A 19,318-nucleotide genomic window follows, 5' to 3' on the forward strand; every position below is an offset into this window, starting at 1 on the left:
ATGGCTGCTGGAAGAGGTCCCAGGTCTGCTGAGAGCCACATGCTGCTCAGCAGAGCCACGCTGACAGGTGCTGTCACTGCTTTGGTGGCCACAGGGCTGCATTGCTCCCTCTGCATCACTACTTTTTGGCACAGAGGAAGCTGGCAGCAAAGACATCAGGGAGTGACTGAGATCAGTGGAAAGGGAAGCAATGAAGGAAAGAATGCAAGGCAAAGAGAAAAAACTTTTCCTTTCAGACTGTCTGACCTCTTAGGAGTTGGGTGCCTACATGCTCATACCACTTGAATATAAAAAAAGGCAGCTTAAGGTGCACATCATGGAATGACCTGTGTTATTTTACATATGCAGAGATACCTTGCAGCAAGAACTGAACTGTTTCATTGCCAATAATTTAGCCATATTTTAAATAAATGCAGAACAGAATATCTTTTTAAAAATTATCGAAACAAGTACTTGGCCAAGCTAGGTAGCCCTGTCCCTCTCTTACTGAGGGCAAAGCTCCTGCTTGATCATCTTACAACATGCAGTAACCTGCAGCTGGGAGAAGAAAAAACCCCTTCTCTTAGAGCTGAAGTGTTTACCAAACAGTGACCTGCAGCAATGGTAGAACAAACACAATATCAGGTTCAGCTACTCCTGTGCCCACTTTCTGTGTGTGGAAATGTCACCAGCTGGGCAAGGTTGGCACACAAGAACAAAAGCTCCTCAGCCCTTTGTGCAAACTCCTGCTCCTGAGGAATTTCCCTTCTTAGCCCCCAAACACGTATCTCCAAGGAGGCAAAATGCTGCTTTCCTCACTTTAGCACCTTCAAAAGGCCCAGGTGAGGCAGGGTGTAAGAAGCAGTACAATCCAAAATGCCACGGAGCCAGTGTGGAGCTGAGCTCCTGCACACTCTGCTCCTGCTGAGAGCCTGCAGCAGAGCTGGTCCTACCAGCACAGCACAGGCGTGGCTGTGTGCCAAAACCCCTGTTCTGACAGAACAAGACCTATATGTACAGAGCTCTACAGAGCCAGGAGGCCTTCCATGGTGCCAGCAAACCAAACTTCTGTCTTAGGCTTAGTGCTCTGATTCTACTCTGAGCATGTACCACAAAATGCCTCTGCTGTGCTGGGATCCCAGTTGCACAGGATGTAAAGCTCTTAAGACAAAAATCTCTAGGGCCTAAATGAAAAACCATTCTGAATGCAAAGCTGAATTCAGTTCAAGGTCAGAGTTTTTCTTGCTCAACACGTCAGACCACAACATCATTTGCAGCATGAATATGTCAGTCAAAACTTCTGCAGTTTTCTGACGAGCCCTGGCCCTTTGCAATGTGCACTCCTCTCCTGGGAGAGTGCAGTGTGAAGATCTACGCAGTGTCCTGTCATCTCTGCAAGGTATTTCATCAGTCACCAGGCTGTTCTGCAATGTGCTTAACAGCAATATTGTGTAAGCTCAAAGAAAGTGAAGGCAAAGAGCAACTTTGGTAATCCCTGGCCAGGCCACTGAAGGTGATGAAGTCTGGGAATGGTCCTGCCATTCAGTCACATTGAAGGTCCTGATTAGATATTTGCCAAGGGTTTTGCAGGTGTTTGCAGTGCTGAAACAAGGAAGCAAAGGCTCTGAAAGGACACTGATTTAAGCTCTTTTACTGCATCAAGCTGGCTGACTAAATACAGAAAACAGTGTAAAATTTCCTGTCTGTGTTTCTTCCCTTTGCTGAAGCTAATACTTCTTGATAAAATTGTGGCTTTTAATACCTTTATCAAAAAAAATGTAATCAGCAATAATCGTAATCAATACTTTGCAAAAGAACAGCCAAGGGAGCTGAGCTTGAGGGAATGGATTTAATCAGCTTCACTGACATTTGGCCTGGTTAATATAACTGGAACTGGTCTTCTGTCTTAAACATTTAAGGAAAGAAAGTCTTGCCAACTCAGCACCAGTAAACACTAGACTGTTCATGAGAACCAGTCTTAACATTAGATCAGGGAGGGGGGAAAAAACCAACAAACCACCAACACCAAACCACATTTGTCTTGTGCTTCCTTGAAGCTTTCTCCTGCTCTGAATGACACTGCAAGAGCTGACAGTGGCTTCCTGCTGCCCACAGGATTTTGGTTAAAAAACACTTCACTTTGCTCTCTGGAAATGGATTATTAAGATAATTCACACTTCAGCATAAGATGGGGTCTACACCCTCACTCTTCTTTTCATTCCCCCACACACTAAGGGCTGTTTTTTCATGCTGCTCTTCCAGTTTGAGGGATAAGCAGCAGAAGCCATAACTTCCAGGAGCAGAGGCAGTGCATCCAGACAGGAACCACTCGGTGCAAGCCACCTGGCAGGACACACATGCTGCCCTGAATGGGAACTTGGATTTGTTTCACATGGTAAATGCACGTGAGGATTGTTCCAATGAAGGTGCACAAGTCCCGTATTGATCTCCCTAACAGACAACAGCAGCACAACGTGCCCTGGCCCTGACCCCAGGGCTATCCACTCTGGCTGAGCACTGGGCCCCCCCAGGGCCAGAGCCAGCACAGAGGCCAGGTAATGTCACCACTCTGATGACCAGACAGAAGACATTTATTAATTGCATAGGTGAACTCATTTCCATCAGGAGGTAATTTTGTTTAACACTGCTAAACATCTCCAAAGGACTTCTTATGGCTCATAAGCTGGCACTGCAAACCATGGGGGAAATCTGTACAGTGGGGGCTTGTTATGGAAGGATGGTATTAGGGCTAGCCCCTGGCAATTCTGCAGCAGCATCCTGCCTGCTCTGAGGATGCTGCAGACAGCAGTACCCACTCCCTGATCATAGACAAGGATGCAAGCAGTCCACAGAAAAACTTTACCTTTAACAAAGGTGAAAGCAATTCAAAGCTGGATCAAACATTTCGTGCTGAGATACAAAGTCTTTTTGGCTCTAGATAACCAGTGCTGATTATATAGATTTTATTTTGTGGTGACTTTGCAAAGTCATGATAGCTCAGAGAGTTCCTGGGAGAAATGAGCCCAGTTCAGCTCAGAGAGGCCTTCAGGCAGTGAAAGCCCCAAAGCAGTTGCCTTTAGGCAGAGCCCTGGCTTGTTACCTCAGCTTCAGGGCCAAGGTTTGGCAATCCTAAAACAAAGACTGGCTTTCAAAAATGGCTCTTCCCTGCTGAGAAACAAACCATGTTTCTGCCATCCTCCCAACAGCACAGTGGTAAAAAGGTGTTTCACAGACAGTCTTGGAGACAAGATTCCCCACATTAAAGACGTACAGTCAAAATAAAAAGCTAAAGAAATAAGAGAACACAAAATGGAAAAAAATTGAAAAAATTAAAAAGCAACTGGAGTGCACTGATTGGGGTCCTTTGGGACACTCTGCCAGAGCTGTCCTGGGGACTGGCAGATAATCCCAGAGCTTTGACTTTGAAAACTTTTGCCAGCAGCATCCTTTGGTCAGAGTAACAAAATAGTCAAACACCTCAAAAGGGACTGCCAAAGGCATTTGGATTCCCTTGTGACTAATTACAGATTTTAAAGCTGTTGAGGGAGCGGGTGTTTCCCCATTAATAAAAAAAGTATAATTGTATAACTCCACACCCCCTTCCTTTCTAATGCAGTGCACATAGAGAACCTCATACATCAACCACAAAGTGTGCATTGTTCTGTGTCAGCAGATAAATAATTTGCCATCTGAAGACTTGGAAGCTGTTCTCTTAGTTCAGGATTATTGTTCCACTTGAAGCATGAAGTTGGCAGCTTTACTTTCTTCTTCTTTTCAAGAGAATTGGATCGTTCTAAGACTTGAGTGACTTCCAGGCTAATAACTCACCAAGATATTTGTGTGAGCACACACATGCATTCTCTGCAAGGAGTTAGATGGAGAGGTGATTTCATTTGTCTTTTATTGTCATGCATTCTTAACTAGATACTCTTTAAAAAAAAAAACCCGTGGTGTTGAAACTGTTTCCTCTTGAATTTCTTTCAGTCATCTTTAAAATCTTTGATGCTCTATCAGCCAAAAGATTCAAGGGAAGAGGAAAGGGCTGTGCTCCTGTTTGATAGTTTATTTTGCTTTGCTAAAAAAAAAAAAAGGAAAAAAAAGAAAAGACAGTGAATTTTTGTTAACACACATCTGACCAGGGTATTGCTTTGTGGTCATGTCTGTCCATTATGACAGCCTGCCCCTCGCTAGACTGCTGCAGCAATAAAAGAAACACATGTTTTCTAGCAGGCATGGATGGACTGGTCTCATACCCCATTTTTCCATTTTTCAAAGAAGAAGTCTAGATCATTATCCAGTAGCCCCATTCCTAATTTTCAGTAATCCAGAAAAACAAAAAAAATCAATATAAACCTCCATCAAGAGAGCAAATTTTTAATGTGGTTATGCTTTTATACTGGTACTCTTAATAGTAATTAAATTCTCTTGAAGAAATATGTTTTTCATTGACTTGAGCAGGCTTTGGATGAGAAACAGTCTGGAGGTTTTTGACAAAATGTTATTTTGACAGAAAATGCAGACTCGCTAAAATTGAACCAGTTCCTGGGAATAGCTTTCACAGTGACAGCTCAGTGAAAACGCTGTTGTTATCTCAGGTCCACGATGTACTTTTCAGAACCAGAGCTGGAAGAGAAAACATGAAGTAGCAAAGTGCTCTTGGCCAGGCCATCCACCCCGAGGCAGCAGGCTGAGTCGGGTTCAGACTGTGGATTCAAACACCTCTCAGCTGCTCCAAGAGAGTCCACATTACTGGGGCTTTAACTAGATATAATGGGCTGCTTCTCCTCTCCAGCTTGGGAGCTGTCAGTCCATCTCAGCATGGAGCAGGACTATTTGTTGAAGGTTTCAAGTGTTCTTCAGGATAGGAAAAAGTGTTTCCTCTCAGCTGTACTTTAAATTGGGCCATAAAGCTTTACATTTGAAACCAATTGGGAAACATGACTCAAACAAGATGCCCTCGGGGCTGCACACTAAAGACAACAGCAGCTCTGTCATGAGCTTCAATGAGCACTCAGCTGTACATTTGCACTCCACATTTCATTAAAATATTTATACCTCTCTAAGAAAGAGTGGGAACATTCTGCCTAGAAAGAAAAATGTGTGTAGTGCTCACAGTCTCATTCTAGACCTCTGCCTATATATCAGGGATGGAGATGCAATTGCTCAGACAAAGAAAAAAATTACCTTGAAAATCAGAGAATTCAAACAACACTGTAAAGACAAACATTCAAAGAAGTAAACAGAACTGAGGAGGTTTCTATTACTGCAAAAACAAGTGGCCAGAACTTCATTTGGTATTAAGTGGCATACTTGCTGTGAATTCAAGCAGGTGATATTGATTTACACCTGCTTAGAAGTCATCACAAAAAGTGTTTGTAAAATAGAACCAGCATTCGGGGGAAACTGGAATATTTTAAGTCTGGGAGAGGTCCAAGAAGAAAGGACCTTCTAGCCAGAAGCTGCATGTGAAAGGGACTGAAAAGAAGCAGCTGAGATCTGGCAAGGAGCTGTGTGCCATGCTCAGCACGTGCTGAAAGAGAGCACAGAGGAAGGAGCTCTGTCCTTGCAGGAGTCAGCCTGTGCCACACCTCAGACACAGCACACGAGGCCACAACTGCAGGGTGGACCAAGGTAACTCTGCAAGAAGAACAAACCAGTCTGTTTGCTCTCTTAAAACAACACCACTGAATGGCTTTGTGCATGTCAGAAGAGGGCACAAAATTTAAGGTTTGTTGGTTTGTTGTGTTGTTTTTATTTTAACAGCACACAAGAGCCCATGGCTTGGAATGGGGTTGTGCAAGGATTGCATTAAGCCCTGTGGTACATTTCCAAGCCTTGTTTGTCTGAACAATTGACTCTGAGCACAGACACTTATCAATAGAAGCCTAAGCAAATTTCAGAACAAGTTTTAATTTTTTTTTTTCCCTGACTTGAACATCAAGGTCTTCCAGGGCTGCAGTTGCTGTAGCAACAGAAAGGAGCTCATTAAATGATCAGCCTGAAGGCCAAAGCTATCAGAGTTGAAATGACCAAAAGTTAATATTTAACCTAAATTCTCTTATTTGTTTAAAAACTTGCATCTCACTTGTATTAGCAGCTGCCTCACGGACCTACTGCAAAAATAAATGTTGAACCATGAGATGACCAAAATTTTCATACACGTCCCAAAATAATGTCCAGTTCCTCAATGGGGCAGGCTCTGAAAGCTGCTTCCTATCGGAAATCATGCAACAACTTGCTTAGGTAGAGACCTATTTCCTCTGATCTTTTGTGTCTGACACTCACTTGTCACTCAAATGACTTCCACAGTTTATTGGCATTATACATTATTTTGTTTTAAGAGCTGAAGAAAAGGAGCATAATCCTTTTTTGGCCTCACTAGATTCTGTGCTTTGGACAACTGTTCCAGGGGCGAGTTATGCTTTGTCTTGGGCCCAGCAGGCAGAACCAAATGGAAATAGATTTCTGTGGCAAAATTACATGACCCATCCCCTACTATTGCTTAAACATGTCTAGCCTTCCTCACTGCTGTTTCAAGTGCCTGGCAGGCCACTCTTTGCACAGCTTTCAGTGCTAGCTGCTGGTTTTCTTCAATGGAATAGCATCTGTGGACAGCCAGGAAGGACCTATTAACTGGGGCTGCTTTAGGCTTGTCCACCAGCAGAGCAAGAACACATTGAAGATGGCCCTCATTTGGTCAGCTCCTACTTCAGGAACATACACATTTTCTTCAGTTCACAGATGACAAAGCACCCCAGCAGACCATTGCTTTCAGTGACTTCATGGCCAGACCAGGTCCCACACGTCTCTGACAACACCCATCCCTACTGAACAAAACTTTTAATGAAAACTCTAGAAGGAAAAAATGCCTCTCTACTTCCTACCAGCAGTCCTGGGTCAGGGAAGGGTTCTGCCAGCTCTGGGTGTGTTCTCTGCCTACAGTTTCTTTTTGGGAGATCTCATTGCAGGTAGCAGCTGCTGATACAACTCATTTACACACAACCAGAAGTTATTTGGACAGTAATGTTCAAGCCTGCCCTGTCCCAAGGTAAAGGCAGTTTCTCAGGACAGATGGGAAGCCTACCTCATGGGATTTCTCCAGGCTATTCAAGGCTTTTAATACACAGAAGAAATGACAGTTCACTGCCATTTGTGACCTAATTGAACATAATTTTGTAATTCTGATTAAACAGCAGCAGATCACAGACAGAAGAATGCAGGTCATGCAACCCAGTGCAGTGACATACACATCACTGAACCACAGCACTGTCTTGTACTTCTGATCCTCCTTCCCCTAGGTGTCAAATCCAGAGTGAAGACCACACAAATAAATCCAACATTCAGGTTTTGCACATTAGTGGTCAGCAAAATCACTATTTAAGTAAAGCTGTGAAGCTGATTATGTTACCCAACGGCTTCACAATCTTTATTGCCACTAATGATGGAGTGGGAGGACTCAAAGCTTTATAAATATGTTGAAGGAGCCCAGCCCAGATGTAACTGCCTGTCCTGGGCTCACACCATTTTCAGGCTTGGACCTGACATTGCCTTTGCACCAGGACAGCTGGAGGCAGTGGGGTGGGAGGCTAGGTCTTAATCCAGTGCAAGACTATCTGTTTAATTCTAAAGAGGCATCATCCTTAATTAAACTGTTGGGTCTCTTGCAGAGCTAGAAAGCAGTGTAGAAAGACCTGAGACACCCACCCACACGTCTCAACGTGTCCCAGTTAGACAGTACCTTGCTTCAGTTTTTTTTGCTATCCTATTGCCCCTTGTTCAGCATGTTTCAGCTGACCCTGTGATGGAGCAGAAATAGCAGTGTGGCTGGCAGGGTGGCACACCACAGCTTGCAAACAGGAATGGGAAGGAAGAGCAGGAGCCATGGTGATGGATGCATCCATCTCCACTCAGAGTTTTTTCAGCCGCCCTGACCTCACAGCACAGGAATGACACTTGTCATCATGAGACCCTGATCTTGCCTTCCCAGAGATCCTCTGCCAGGGCCTGGCATGGCTTGGGCACACTCCTCTCCCAACTTCCTCCTGTGTCTCCTTCATCCTTTATCCCTCTGTTCAGCTTTGACAGAAATGACCACGAAACCAACCAGGAGAGATTTGCTTGAATCACCTTTACAGTGATGCTGTTAAAGGAGTGCTCTGCAAGTCAGCAGAGATATTTCTGCAAGGGCAAGGCATGCTCTGAGCCTTCCCAAGGTACAGCCCCCCCAAAACAAATAAATAAAATAATAATTTAAAAATCCTCCACAAAACAAAGCGCTACAGCAAAGGTGAGCTGTGGTGCTGGTATCTCCTGGCTGCTTTCTCCAAGCTGCACACTCCAAGGAGGAAATGCATTTGGACTTTACACAGGTACAGTCAGCATGGAGAGAGGCTGGGGAGGATTTCTTGCCTGTCCCATCTCTGAAACACTGCCCTGTGTGATCCCACTGCAGCCTGCACACCTGCAGCTGTCAGGGAGCCATCCCTCTCCCTGTGCTTGGTAATCCGAGGCTCTGCAAGCAGCAGGAGCTGCTGCCCTCGCTGCCTTCCTAAGGCAACACTTGCTCAGCAAACACAAATATGTTTACTGTGGAAACTTTGTACTTGCCTTACTGCCCTCGCTCTTTGCCAGGTGTTTTTCTTTTTATACCCAGAGGAGATGCAGAGCCATGTTCTAATATAGAAATATAGGTTCATGTGCATGTGTTTATTAATAAACAGGTGGGCAAATCTATTTGCTTACTGCCTCATTTGAGTGATTTATTTAGTTATTTTTAGAATTGGTAGCTGTACAGCCTGAAAGCAGCAACATTAATGGCTGACTATTGTAATATATTGAAGCTACATTCAAGACTGATTTTTACAGAGAGAGCAAAGAAAAAAATTTTAAAAAGAAAAGAAAGGGAGACGTAGCTATAATGGCAGCCAGCATGAATCAGCCCTGCTTTCTACTCACCAATTTTAATGTTGCTGTCTTTATTTTCTTTCCTAATGGTGCCCTGGGGATAAGCTGGAAAGAAATTCAGTGCCTAGGTATACCAGGACCCCCTCAAAGGGCTGCAGTGGAGCATCATGTCTGGGCATCCTGATTGCATTGCTTAGAGCAGCAACTTTCTGTACTGTCTATGGGAATACATACAGACACATGTGAGAGGCCATGGTTTCATCTTCTGCTACAAAAAGGAGCTTGAGATTTGGCTTTTGTATCCCCAGCTTCAGGGGGCATCAGAAGCAGACCAGGTAGCCCATGAGAAAGCCACACAAAGCAGAAGGGAAGGAGAAGTTGGTACCAATGTAAAACAAGGGGCTGCAGCCCTTGGTATCTCTCCCCTTCTTCCCCCATAAGACATCTTGAGAGATGCTGGGCATTCAACCCAAACAAATCCTTATCCCACTGAGACCTGGCTGCTTAGGGATTCTCCCAGCAGTAAAAACCCCCTTGAACAACCCACTTGTGTCATTCACAAGTAAAAGAGGATAAAATGCAAAACCTCCTTTCCTGGGGCACTGTTTTCCCTTCCTGAGGATGGAATCCTACCCAGACCCATGAGGACACACCACAAGGAGGGGGCCTAACACAGCACAGCCAGACAAGAAACACTGATGAGAGCAAGAGCTGCTGGAGGGTTATGGGTCAGTCGGGGTCCCCCAAAAGCTTGTGCTTTGACAAGACCATTCTTGCTGCTTCCTGGACCCTGTGTCCCTCTGAAGTTGCACAGAGCCTCCCCAAGGTGTCTGGGTTTTGGATCCCTCTGGGGATGCAGACAGAGCTGAAGAGGCACTTTCACTGTTTTGAGCATCCTCCTGCTGCCCTGTTGCAACAAGCAGAGTTGCTTGTCAACTCCAGCCAAATAAGCAAGCATAAATGCCAGTAAAAGAAAACATTGCATACATCCCTCATCTGGAAATTATTTTTGTTTGTATTTATGTTCCCACATGTTGTCAGGGTGATGTCTGGGCTCAAGCCCACACGTGGAAAAATCTGGACCGTGCCCTGTACTAGGAAACTCTCTAGCTCAGAGGCAAAACTGTGTTTGCTCCTCCTTGCCTCACAAAAAAACAGCCTGTGTGCTTGTCTTTGTGGTTCAGAGCACAGCCTCTTTAATCCAGAGAAGAAGAAAATACACTGGAGAAGGAGGAAGCCCTCTCTTCTGTGCCAGGAGAAGAAAAATGAGAACAGGTCCAGAAAGGAGCACGATCCCCTGAGTCATGACTTTTGGCACAGCCTAGGCTCAGCCATCTGAGCTGAGCCAGGGCCCTATCCTACACCCTTGGGCAGAGCCAAACACAAACAGGACACTAAGCTCAAACACCTCACTGAGGGAGCACCACGACTTCCTGCCAGCCAAGCACAATTCATCACTGCCTGGGCTCAAACACCAGCAAACAGGCTTTATCCACCAGCCTCAGCCCCTTGCACACCTGAATGGAACCCATTTTCTCAAAAAAACCCCAAAAGGTTCAACCGTATCAATCTCAGCCTTCCCTAGACAGCATCTACTGAAGGCTCATTCCTCAAAGCATCTCAGCACACAGGCCAGATGCTCCTGGTTGTAGTCTCCCTCCTTGATCACTCCCTGAAGGTTTCTGCACCCACACTCCCTCCATAGCCAGCCACGAGCACCCCAACACCATCCCACCCCTCACCTGAGCTCCTCAGCTGAGACCTCTGACTAAACACAGGCCCAAAGCCTGAACAGGAGAGGCTCCAAATCCATGTGTTGCTGCTTGTCAGGATCCCACATTAAACATGAGGCAGGACATCAAAAGCTGCTGTTCCAGCTTTAGCAGGGAGGCTCACCTCTGTCCTTGTGCCCATCCAAAAAATTAGGGGAGCAAATGTCTCTGCATTGCCCCGTTGATACAGCTGAGCAAACACAGCAAAGCATGGCAGAGAATGACCGAGCTCAGGAATGACCAGGAATATCACCTGGAATACTTAAACATCTCCTCTCTCCAGAGTTTTTCTCTTTGCTAATGTAGTCTTAGCTATGGCTTCATGAGGAGTCTTCAAGGACAAACTTAGAGAAGATTCCTCTCCTCATTGTCTCTGCACAGTTGTGTGGCCACAACAAGTCCTCAAACAGCACTTCACTTAAATGAATCCCCAGCTGGCTGCCATGTTTCACACTAGAAACTTTATTTGTCTTTAACGTTAGCTCAGTCATAGAGCCCTTGTGGCAAAATCACAACTTCTTCATTTCACAAGGGGAGCCTCAGTGGAAAGAAAATGAGGAAGAAGGAGCACCACCTCAAACCACCCAACACAGGCAGGTGTGGGTGTCACATTGCCACAGTGAGGGACCAACAGCCAGCACCCCCAGGGACTGCCTGCCACCACATACCAGTCCTCTTGTCTCCCTTGCTCTTTTGTGAACACTTCAATTTTTTTTTTCTAATGAGAAAGAATTTATTTCTTTTCGCAACAGCCCCAAATGTGCTTTATAAGTCCTGTGCATCTTGTTAGACTGCCAGCTGACTCAGGCTATTAGCTTTGCAAATGTACTGCAGAGACCCTATTTGCAAGGCTTCTCTGTGGGTTACAAACACCTCCTTAGTCACTAAAAGGTAGAAACCTCTCTCTGCCAACAGCATATTGCCCTAGCTAGTGACTGGTTATTTGTTGATCAAACAAACTGCCTGGAAAGCAATAATTAGAACTTATCACAACAAGGAGTATAGTTTATTAATTCCCACACAAATTATCTAGTTCCAGAAGTTGAATAAAAGAGCAGGATAAACAACATAGATTACATTGGAGTAGTTCTTCTGTACTATCTTATGCACTCTAAATGCACTCTTATGCAATTTAAAATGTTTGGGTTAATAGATAACAGCTCGTGCATCAGCAGGTAATTTTCTTTAGAACAAATGTGCTTGAGAACAGTAAGCTGAAAGTATCAAAGTTAAGGAAGAAAGAGTGTATGTAGATGTTTAGGAAGGTGGTAGAATGTGCAGGTTGAATTTTAGTGCAAGGAAACCTCTGAGGGTGCTGATCAGCCTCCTCTTGCTCACACCAAAAGGGTGACAGCTTCAGCAGCAAGGAAATGCTTCAAGGGGTGATAAAGGCAAGGAAAAAACCTGAGATTAATTTCTTGCTACTTGCTGTGGGAGCCAACAGGTTTCCACAGAAGATGAAGAACATGACCCTGTCTTGCAGAAGTCACCAAGGGCCATTGCAATGACTCAAAAGTCACAAGCAGATACAGCCAAGTTGCTCCCCTTCTGCTCCCCAGGTCCTGCACAAGCTGCAAGGGCCACACCTGCACAACATCACTCCTGCTGCATCAGCAAAATAAATGTTTCTCATTTCTTGCACTTCACCTCATGCAAGTCTTAAGCTTATCCAGAGGTCTACAAAGCATCCCCACTTCTCCCCCAGTGTGCATCTATACATCAGTGTGTAGATGGCTCCAAATCACTCCAAATCATTCAGCTGTGGTTGATGTCTGGGTCTGAGGAGGAGCTGGTACATTTAGACTTCCTCAACAGCTCCCCAAGGACTATTGGTCAAATAATTTAAATTATTTTTTTGACTTTGTACAGTGAAAGTGACAACTGTTCTTCAAGGAGCAGAAAAGGCTTAATTTCCCACTGGGAAGTGTGTTCAGCTCTTCAGCTGGAAGATGCTAGAGAGCTGACAAATACCATTATTGATTTAGAACAGCAAATTTGATTCAACAATGAGACTGGCGTGAAAATGCAGAAGCAAAGCTAGGAGGTTGCTCCAGCTCTCAATGGATTCACGGTTCTCCACCCTCCAGGGATCAGTCACGGGGTATCAGGTAACTTGCATGAAGTCATCAGGACCAATTCTAATTTGGTAATCTCTCCTTTAGGAATGAGAGAGACTGATTCACATTAAACTTTCATTGCCATTACTGATCTCAAGCCTGTTTTATGTACCAGGCAGTGCCAGGGACACTGAGTGGGGGCTTAGTCCTCAGGAGCCCAGGCAGGGCCGTGCTGGAGAAGGGCAATTGGAGCTTCAATACCAAACAAAATCCACCCAATGCCTTACTAATGTGTGTTTATTTATCAGTTGTTGGAATACCAATACTCTGCAAGGAGACTAAAGGTCCTGGGTGGCAGGTAAATGAACACCCTCCAGTTGTGCCATTAATTCCTAAGGAGCAAGTGGGAGAGTCTACCAGCAAACTTGTCAGCTGTAACTAACTCGGTTTCCTGAGAGGGCACAGATTTCTCATCATCCTGGGCTCCCCTTGCAGCCACAGTGGACCTGCCCCAGGAGCATCTGCCACTTGCAGCAGTGGTGAGCCCACACCAGAGGCCATTCCTACATCAGCCGAGGCAGAGGTCTCGTTAGAGCTTCCCACATCAGCCCTGCCCCTGGATGCCCACGTGCCCTTCCCAGTTCCATGGGGACACAGAATCCCAGTCAGAGCTGAGAACCAGCCCAGGGGAGCTGAGGTCCAGCACGGGCAGGGGTCCATGGGGCCTCTTGCTCCAGCGCTGCCGCCGTCAGCACAGCCTGGGTGTTGTTGCAGCCATGCTGGCTGCAGGATCACTGTTCTGGCATAACAAAATTTCCAAGCCCTTTGCCCTCCCTGATGCATTATCTGCCACCAGGGACACAGGATCTGAATGAATCTAGCTCCAGCCAACTCTCTGAGGTCCAGAACATGTTGTCCATGGAAAAACAACACACACCAGAGAAACAAAAAGTGAGAGACTACCTGGCTGCTGTTTATAGACTTCTCAGAAACAGTCAGCAGTCAGCAGCCAAACTCAAATATTCACATCACTCCCTTATGGAAGGTGAGTTTTTAAATGCCTGGATGCTTTTCAGCCCAATAGCCCAATTCCTGTATTTGCAACCAAAATGTTGGAACAAGTAACAGGGCTTATGCTGGGGCCCACTGGACTCAGTAGGAAAGCAGATGCCAGAATCTTTTTTAGATACATAACAGTAATTCTTTTTACTTCTCTTTTTGTGGGCCACTGGACTCCACCCTCAGTCACATGCAAAACAATTCCTGGGTAGATCCTTCTACTGAATGCCTTGGACTGCTTATGGACGTTCCTGGTTTGGATGGATAAATAATATGTCAGCTTTGGAAAGTGCTAAGAATCCCCAGAGTCCACTCCGAGAATCAGCTACAGATTCAGGAGAAAAGCAGTATCATACAAGGAAGGGACCTGAGGGACCGAGAGCAAGCAATCCCAAACCCTTCTCTTTGTGACTGCCAACAGTGCAAGGCACAACCCTCTGGTTATTATTCACTAGACCTCCTGATGTAAAGCTGCTGTTGCCCCAGAGCAGTGCACAGCAGCTGCTCTGACGCTGGCTGCCAGCAGAGCCCTTTCTGCAAAAAGAGCCCATCACTCTCTTTTTACTGGAAAAGACAGAACAGTGCCTCTTATGCCATAACTTGCTCCAGCTTCTGTTTTCCTTCCTCAGCTCCCTTACAAAAAACTATAGGCCACATTCACCTCTATTTTCTCTCCCTTTCAGCATGCTTTTGAATCCAACACGAGCAGGACAAGGGTTACCAGATGCACACCAGTGTGAGCAAGAGGAGAGCTGGCCTTCCCAACAGTCCCTTGTCACTCCTGTATGTCACTCCCACCCCACCTGATGCCTTGTCTTGCTGTGCTTGGACAGAGATGCAAATGCTGCCCTCTTCTCGTGATGGCCAAGCCCTTGTCAGATGCTGCTTTAGTCTTCAGGGTGATTTGAACAGCAGTCTGGGGCTCAGTGAGGTGCTGGCCAAGGCACACCCGTTCCACAGGCAGGATGGGTGAGCTGATGAAAGCTCTCTGCAACAATTTCTACAAGAGCTAAGAGGTTCCTCCAGCCTTATCTCTGTAGGACATCAAGTACTTACATGTGCTTTGAGCCAGCCTAACCACAAGACTACCAGAAAAGTAGAGCATAGTAAGGAACATGGCAAGAGATGAAGGATATGCTCCTGCTCCAGCTGGAGGAAGACCTGCACTGATCTGGCAGAGCAGATGAAAGCTTAGACCTGTGAAACACTGAGCACTGAGGAGCTGCAAACCTCATGATCTGGATGATTTAACCAGAAGAGGCATTATGTCTTAACCCTTTGAATATTCTTCAATACCTATTTTTCACACATCACACACCTTCAAACACCTCCCCACCCANNNTCCCTCCCACAACACCCCCCGAAAAATAGCCAAGAACAAAAACTAAGACCCATGGAACAAGAGATTAAAAGCCACAAAAACACAAATGTCCCAGCAGGAATGAGCAAGGGAAGCCAAGGACCTGTTGGGATTTGCAGTTCCTGCCTTAGCTGGGAAATTTTTCCCCTGGATAAGCCATGGCAGTCACTGTCTTTGGCTTGTGCTGAAGCCAGTGGGAGCTTAGCACAACTCATTCTTTAAGAGCAACGTCTCTGAATAACAAGCAAGCATGGCATGGCAATCGCTGAACTGAGTGAATAACGGGTTTCATAGGTGCTGTCAAAAGGAAAATCCCAGCTGGCTCCAAAGAGCTTTCTATGTGTGTTGGCAGGTCCTTGGTATTTCTGCCAGACAGGGAGGGCAGGTCCCAGCCGAGAGCCGAGTACAGCACATCCAGGCTTACATAACCCAAGGGCCCAGGGTAATCATTAACGCTGGATTACTGCCACTGCCTTTGTGCTGGAGTCACCTGGTTGTTTGGATTAAATGTATAGTGGCCATTTAGGCAAGGAGAAGGCTCCGGGCACAAGGACTTCAGTGAAAACAACCCCCAGGGAGGGTGGGAAGCAGAAGACTGTTGCAAATATCACAGGATCTAAACTCAAGCACTCCCCCAGGGAGCCAGAGTTGCTGCCTTCCATCCCAACACCCTGCTCCACGGGCTGGTTTGCTTTCCACAGGGGTGCAGCTCTCCTCAAAACCAGCAGGGTAAAAAGCCCCCACACAACACAGGTCAGGGGGGCAGAACTCTTCCTAGGGAGCTTTACCTTGGTGACTCCCACGTGTGGCACACCAGCAAGCAAGATCTCGTTCCTCTCCCCTTGGCATCCTTTCCAAAAGCACACATTATCAGTGCAACCTGACTTTACCTATGTCCTGTCCTTATCCTTCTTTGCTTATCTGATGTCTCACGTGTGCCATTACTGTTTGCCTCCTGTGTGTTCCTGGCATGTGCTCTGTGCCACTGTCTGGGGCAAAGGAGATTTAGGACATCTTGGTTCCGCTCCCATTTCCCCTCCGTGCTGCTCTGTGGTCTCGGACACATCACTGCACTGCACTATGTTTAGCCACAGGTCACACAAGTCCGGTCACCTCACAGAAAGATCACTTAACTCCTATTCCTCCTGCTTAGTCCTTACCTCGAGTACAACCTCCCCAGCTGACAGCTCCTCACCTGCCCTAACACTGCTCCTTCACCAGAGTTCTGACAAAGTTCTGACAAAGGGACCACAAACTTTTTAAAAACACACAAAGCATTAGGAGCCAGATCACGATCATTTTGTGAAGGCTGTTCCTCTGCACACATGTCCACTCACACCTCAGAAACCAAATTACAGAGGCTTGAAGTCAATGAGACAGGCATATGTATAATCATGCAATGCTGTGCTTTGCCGTGTAGAGTTGCTGAAGCTGGGACAACTTATCCAGTTGTGGCATCAAAACACTTAAATATATGTTTATCTTCAGGTGGAGTAAGTCAGGCTTAAGGCAGGGCCACGTTTTCCTCATGAATCCGCAAAGTCCAGCCAAGCCAGTAATTCCACACAAAACAAACATCAAAATCTGTTTTGAAAATTTCTACTTTTTTGGGACAAAACTCTGAAAATGTCAATCATTTCAAGCAGAACTAACTCTGCTTTCACAGCAAACATGGCCCTACTTTTTTCAGCAAAATATTGCAATTTTTATATAAACTTATATTTCCTTAGGTATTAACTAGAAAAACCCACACAATTCACACTCAAAACCCACACTTAAAACACACAAGAGAGAAAGGAAAAGAGAGAGAGAATACACATTTCATGGAAAATATTACAGGCTAAAACAAAACTTAGATCTTGGATTTCTGCCCTGCTGTGCTCCAACAGTGGGCATTTTGCATTACTCCACTTCAGCTTTAAGTATTACCTCTTGCAGAAAAATAGCAACTTCTGCCCCAAAGGCCTTGCAGGGTGAATTGCCCAACTTTACAGCAATATCAGAACTCCAGGTGAGACAGGGAAGAGACAGATGTTGGTTAAAAAAAGCAGCTGGTTTAATGGATGAAGTGGATAGGGTGAGAACAGAAGGGAATTGCAGATCCTCTTGGTGCAGGCCTGCTAATTAGAGCTTAAAACCACTGTCCTGAGCACTCTGGTCTTCAAACTACATTTGAGGAGGTAACAACAACCTGGATTGCACAGAACTTAGTCTGCCTCATCCCTCGGTCCTCTTGCCAGACTCAAAGGGATTCTCTGGGAAAAATAATCAGGGGTCTAGAGAGCCCTGGCTCGTCAGCTGGCGCTTTTTGGTAGCTGTTCTTCAGGGAGAGACTTTAATCCCTCAGTGCTTGTTAGTCTCAGAATGATTCTTGCTGGGAGAAGATCTGGAGCCACTGCACCATTGCTCCCATGGAGACTCAGAAGTGACTTTAACACCAGTCGTGGTGCTGGTTTCTTCTTCCAGCGGAGGCCAAGGCAAGCAGAAGCACAGTGCAAGGCATGTCCCAGCTTGCAGGTCACAAGAGCATGGTGTTCAGGCCCCTGTTGTTACAATGGAAGCAATGGCTTTTGCAGAACAGGGCGTTCTTCTCCTTAGGCCTGAGGCAATTCTTCCTAGCACAGCTCCTCCACATCACTCTTTCAGGCGTGGGATTTACAGAAGAGCCAACTGAGGTGCCCTGGCACCAAGACCATCATGCTGGACCTTTCTTTAACAACCTAATCCTGTGACTACCAGTCTCATTGCTTGCTCCATCCATCCAAGGATCATACAAACACAAATTAAGTCCCACAGTATAATTTTCATGTGTTATTATCCCCGTTTTACAAGAAAAGGAACTGCAGAAGGCAATCGAGTCCTTTGTCTTGGGTCAGCCACAGTCTGAAGCAGAATTTGAAGCCCTTCCTTCTCCACACTAACCACTAAAGCTGGAATTCATCTGAAACCTGCTTGCTCTACTTTATGAACCACCATTTACTGCACCTGTAGACCTGTTCCACAGCAGTCAGGAGCCATGGAAGGCGTTTGTGTCCCAGCGTGGCTGCCAAGCAAGGCGTGAGGGCTCCAGTGAAGAGAGACAGCTGAGGCATCTCCTGCCTCCCAAGAACTTTCTGAGATGAGAAAAACATCAGAACTGATCCATCATCTCCCTGTTACACAGCACCTGAAAAGTTACATCCAGGTGAATCAAAATTTCAAGTGTCCTGATTACAGAGCTGGCTATAAAGGAAATTAATGAATAATAATTTCAAGGAGGGATTTAAAATTTCCATTTTCATTTTATTGTCAAAGTAAATATATTTTTATGAAGAACAAAAGAAAATATACAGAATTGTAACTTATGTACACTGGCTTTATAGGTATTTTTGTTTCCAATTTACACAAATTTGATACGTTATTAAAAGATATTTTATATAGATATGCATCTATGTACAGTTTTATTTACATACATTCATAGGATGTGATATAAACCAGTCAATAGATGATAGTTCATTTATATTAATTTCTAGAGGACAAAAGGAATGCATTCACTTTAGCCAGACCTGCTGTTCTCACACAGCACGGGCTCCTGCTCTGCCCAGCTCTAGGATCACACTTTCCTACTTCCCATTTTGCCAACAGAAAAGACAAACAGATGCCGTCTGCGAATGGAAAGGAAATGCAACATCCATTATAAAATCATTCCTAATTACTGAATCCTATTTTCTTCTAAAGCTTCTTACAATCGCCAGAGTTCAAAAGGAAAAACAAAACAAGAAGAAACAGAAATAAAATCTCTTGCCTGCTACCATCTGATTATTTGCTTTAATTCCCTTCTTAGCCAGCTATCACACAAATTTGTTTCTTTTGGCTGCTGTTCTCACCCATTCTCCCACCCCAGCTGCACGGAGCTCTGACATGGCTGTCGGGAGGGAGAGGACCAGCACTGAGGATCACCCCCAGACCTCAGTCTCACAGCGCTGTCCCACCAGGTCGTGGTTCCTCCCACCCTCCCTGGGCACAGGCACACCCTACAGACCCTGCCAGCCCAGAGAGCCTGAGCTGCACCAGCCAGCCTTGACTCCCAGTGGGTGTGGGGGTACCCAGTGCTCACCAGGCACCCCCAGGGCTGGGGCTCTGCGTTCTTGCCCCAGGTCGCACGAGAGGGCAGGAGCAGAGACAGAACAGAGCTCAGAGGCTCTCAC

The sequence above is a fragment of the Passer montanus genome, unplaced genomic scaffold (genome assembly GCF_014805655.1).
Source record: "Passer montanus isolate IOZ18808 unplaced genomic scaffold, ASM1480565v1 scaffold9, whole genome shotgun sequence".
Classification (NCBI taxonomy): domain Eukaryota; kingdom Metazoa; phylum Chordata; class Aves; order Passeriformes; family Passeridae; genus Passer; species Passer montanus.